The 5,213-nt window shown below is 36.9% G+C and overlaps 1 pseudogene; it reads left to right on the top strand.

Annotated features, from left to right (window-relative positions):
* Nucleotides 1-1,309: 1,309 nt before the first annotated feature.
* LOC120795408 lies at nt 1,310-2,354 on the top strand (annotated as a pseudogene).
* The last annotated feature ends 2,859 nt before the right edge of the window (nt 2,355-5,213 follow it).

Here is a 5,213-nt window from a genome sequence, read left to right as displayed (position 1 = left end):
TGTGTATTTACTGCATGTTCCCTTACCACCTTCTCAAACCAAGGTATCACTATGCAGACCTTATCCTTAAATTTGGGCAACTAATAAGCTTGTGGAAACCGTGAGGATTGAGAGCAGGCATTCCTATTTCAAGGAGTGTGCCAGAAAGCTTTGCAATTCTTTTCACAAATTTTATTTTTAAGTAAAACACTGGCTGAAAGAAACCAGAGTCTTCAGTCATACTTAGGTTCTGGTCAGTTATTTCTGCCTTATATTCAGGTTGCAGGTGAAGCAAATGAAACTGATGAACAGTCTGTATGACTGACAGCAATATACAGAGGATAATAAAGACAGATTTTCATTGATAAACACAAAACAAAAGAGGTTTCAGCAGTGACACATATACAGACCCAGTACACCAGACCTTGTTATTCTAGAGCGCACTGGCAACACATTGGTGTTTGTGAAAATATACCTGATAATGAGAGACAGGTGCACTTTGTTCTTTTGGTACATGACTCAGATAGCTGATATTTATGTCTACTACCTATGTAAGTCAGATAATAAATATGCATATATTTATGTAAATCGTCTGCAGGACTATTAACCTTTGCCAGTGTACAACATCTTGGACCTTCCTGTTATTTGCTTGCCTCATTCAGGGTTCTTTTCATTCTAAATGCATTCAGGAAATTCAGAGAGTGCTACCTGAACTGGACTATTAGAGGTTGATGGTCATTATTGAACACCAGTCATCAATGGTTGGAGTCACCAAGAAAGATGACCTGTTGAGAGGGGTAACTTGCAGCATTATTTAGCACCAGCACAGTGCCAGAAGGTCACTCATTCTTTGAAACAAACAGGTGAAAAAAAGCTAGGTTGGAGCTAATGATTTTCATACTGATTTAAAATATTGGATCAACGCAGTGTATAACTGTCAGCAAGAAAGGACAGAGTAATTGTAAGCTGGGCACAAATTGATATTGTGCAACTGCTCAAAGCACAGAGGCCTAAAACATAAGCGCTGATATTTTTGCATGTACTGTATATATGTGTAACAAAGAGAGGCAGATTGAGAATCCCAAATATTTCAAGTTCTTTCATTTGCAATCTGTATATACTGGGAATAACCTACAGTTGTAAATGTCTAAAATATCTATATCGAAGAGCAGAATGTTACAGTGGAAACTGATTTTAGCTGAGTGCTGAATGAAAATACAGTGCCCTTCTCAACCTTGGACACAGCACTGGCAAATGGACGTCGCAACCTACCACCTCCTCGTACACAACGCCACAATCCAGGACTCTCTTTGACAATAACATAGAACTCATGAATCAGGCAGTTCAAGATTCCTCAGGACAAGAAGCCTGCTTCACTCTCAAAGGCTCTATCAAGAGGGGAAAATCAAATGCCATGCAGGATCACTTTCTAAACCCCAGTAGGGCTGCATGTGTAGAGGTAGAGAAAGTTAGTCTGTCAAAACATCCTGTGCAGACACAACTGAGCAAGTCAAACATAATGGGTTACTACTCACTTGTTACTCAGCTTAAGACCGGAGTTGAACTTGTCAACTGCAACAATATAATCGAGAGAATACAGAAACCAAAGACAGCACTACCACCAAAACAGTATGTTGCAAAGTAGGCAGCTATGGCTGCATAAATTGGCAGCCAGAATCTCTCCCAGGACAGCCACTTGACTCTGTAGAAGACAGAAGTAAAACTATGGCAGCCGTAGTTCAGTCTGCTGGCTCCAGAGCTGGAAAAATGCCAGATACTGTTAATTCAACGAGTCTGATGCCTTTATCAACTTCAAATGATAAACAGCTTTCCTTCTCCCAATATCTATGAGGCTAAAGAGCAGTGGCCCTTCCTCTTTATGAAAATAGTACTCTGCACCCATTTCAGAACTCTCACAGGTACGGATATCTGTGATTGAATGAGAGAAACTCTTCAGACCAAAGGCAAGAGGATAATAAACTTCTTCCACAAACTATCACAGAACGGAGACATTCAGAGTCTTTTACTTGACATTGAAAGCAATGCTACAGCCACATTCCAAAGCTAAACCAACATACCAGCAGTGCTTCTTATGATGAAGCACTTCCCTGAAAATGAGGACATCTTTATTTTGGATACAAGTAGGCAAATAGTCTTGTAAATTAGTTGACACACAAATTAAGACATGACCCTACCATATATGCCAAGACTGCTCATGTTTGGTAAGAAAAAGATTTAGCTATGATTTTAAGAAAGGTGTAACATTTGAAGTATGCCTTTTTAAGTGTGAAATTTGCTTTTGATTTCTCTCAGGGAACACACTCCTCACTGTGTATCTACTCAAAGTGTATCGCTGTCTTGTCTGCATTTTTTGAATGATTTTTCATTATCAACATTAAGTACCAGGAACCAAGAGGAAAAAAAAAAACAATAAAAAACTTCCTTTGACCTTTATCTGTCCATGTAGATAGTTTCATTTTTATCCCCCACAATTTTAACCGCGTCAGCACTAAAATTTTTGCTGCCAGTTTTTGGATGATTTATGCAGCTGAAATTTGGTTTTTTATTCAAAACTTTAGCAAATACAATTATCTGCATGGCAAGATACCACTTATAGTAAATTTAGTAAATCTAGCTATTCTTATTCAGGGTGACTTAACCCTGAAGACCAATGTCACAATAGATGCATATGCAGCACCAATTTGGCCTCAATCACCAAACCGTGGTCCACACTGTCCGTGATGCATACGATGCAGATGGACCGTGTGGCAATGGTTTGATGATGAGTGTGAAATGTGTGCTGTGCATCCATTGGTAAAATGACCTTTTTAAAACAACATTTACTCATAAGTATGATCATTTAGTATTCAACAGTCAAAAACTTTTTTTTTTTGCCAGGATCATTTTTCTGGATGTTTTTTTTTTCCTTTTTTTCTGTAAATCTGTTAAAACAATCCCTGAGAGGCTAGTGAAAGAAAAAAAAATCGAAATGTTTTCTTCTAGGTGATTTTTAATTTCTCCATGCACCCTTAACACAAGATACATATATTGTGTGTTAGCAAGTTATGTAACATAACCGTCACATTTCACTTATTTGAGAGAAAAGGCTTCAATGATGCGGACTCTCTTGTATTTGGGTTAATGGTTTCTCAGGGAAATATTCCCAACAGGATGAGTTTCAAAGTGTTTCCTATCCTTAAAAATTTAGTTGTCCTATATTCACACCAATGCGGTAATTTATTTCTACGTACAATTTTCTACAGAATTTTTTTTTTTAATATGAATGTGGCACTGAGTGCACTTATACCTGAAGTGAGTTTTGTACATGCAAGTTAACGTGCTTTGTGTTAAATGCATTTTTGAAAATGATTTGAAATGATAATGTTTTTAATTAAATGTGTTCACACCTGTATAAAGTGCTTTAAGCATTTGCAATTTAGTGCACAGTTAACCTAGGTTTTACAGTGAAGTGAGAGTAATACATAATTACAGTAATAGTAATAATTACTGTTGCCATTGAGTTACTGTAAATATCCTTTGAATGTCTAACAGTGTAAGCTATTCAGATGCTAAGTAAACTGCATTTTTCCAGATTTTTGTAATGTATTAGCTCATATTTATAAATGAGAAGTTTCCAATCTTGTGTTTTTATGCCACAGCCTAGTTTTTGATAACAATATGTTTTCATATAAACTTACAACAAGCCTGCAGTCAAAGTATAACACCAAGGACTCACATAGAGTAGGAAATGGGAAAATGTTCAGATAAAGGCAAGTAAAACCCACTTAAGGGGCTGACAGCATCATGGCTTAGATAGTCACTTAAAATCTGGCTGGAGGTCAGTTTTTCACTGCTTACTGTATTTGAAAGTTTCAACCTTGTTCTGATGGGTGCGGTTGGATGTGGTCAGAAGTGTGCTCTGTTACACCTGTTACCACATCCAACAGTGATGCCACAGGGTCCTGGAGTACACATGTACATCACTGACGCAAGGTGAGAAGTTAGGCCAGTGGAGGTCAACAAAAACGAAATTTTCAAGGGGTTTTAAGTCACTGTTTAAGAAGATATTTACATATACATATTAACACAGATTAGGGTATCATTCATTTTAACAAACTTTTCAGAAATGTCCCACAATTGACACTGGCACATTAGTTGATTAATTTGCATTCTCCCAGAAAAAGTAAATAAATAAAAAAGATTGTATGAGACAGAATATTCATACTTTATTGTCAACAGCTGGCTGCCTGAGGACCATGGAGTGGTTTGTCAAACCTGTGTAACACCCTAGTGCAGCAAGTACAGGTAGTCAAAACCTGGTATTCCATGCTGGATTTGAAGCACTTATTTGTAGAACTTTTGTGTGTCTCAAAACTGAAAAGAAAAAAAAATCTTAAACATACTTGGTTAACACACAGTACTTTCTCTGTGCAGTGTTTTTTTTCATCTCCTTATGTCATGTCAGTAGTGGGTGACTTGCTGCTTTGTGTGATAAGACGACACTGAGGGCTTTGTTTTTTTTTAACACAGGGTTGCAGCCAGATTGCAGTAAAATTGTGTTCTACCCATTGCAGCATGCCAAATGCCTCTTTTAGTAATTTTATGCCCAAGCTCATCTGGCACACCTGTGGTGAACTTGGATACATGGTGGGATCAGAAAGAATATCATACAGTAGTTGGGTGTGTCAGGTGGGCCAATCACATTCACTACTTTCATCCCCTTGAAACACAGGGCTCTCCTCGTCATGGCTCACTGACAGTTTGGGAATCCTGTTGAGAGTTTAAAATATGAATACAGCAGCTCAAATGAAGGTGATCACTCTTTGTAGTTTAATCCATGTTTCATGTTGAATATCCAGTAGTCACCATGTTTTCTGTAAACAAGTGCAGAATTTTATGGATCATCATGGTGATCCAGTACAATAATTATCTGCAGTGGAATACCATTGTAATGCGATAAAGGAAATCAAAGTCGACTTTAAATGTGTTCTAGCGTTTTACATATTATTATTATTATTATTATTATTATTATTATTATTTCTTTTTTATTTTTGAAAGTTTTTCAGTCAGATTGGACCATTTACATTTGATTTTCGTATTGCAACATTTACATGATCCTGGTTGGTTGGATGATTCACAAATTGGCATTTTGAAAATAATAAATTTTTTTCTGGTAACACCATTATAAAATTTAACAATCAAATATCTCTGTTACTTTATTTTGCTCATCGCAG

The sequence above is a fragment of the Xiphias gladius genome, chromosome 10, assembly GCF_016859285.1.
Source record: "Xiphias gladius isolate SHS-SW01 ecotype Sanya breed wild chromosome 10, ASM1685928v1, whole genome shotgun sequence".
Classification (NCBI taxonomy): Eukaryota; Metazoa; Chordata; class Actinopteri; order Istiophoriformes; family Xiphiidae; genus Xiphias; species Xiphias gladius.
Note: the sequence above shows the minus strand (reverse complement) of the source record. Positions and strands in the feature narration are given on the sequence as shown.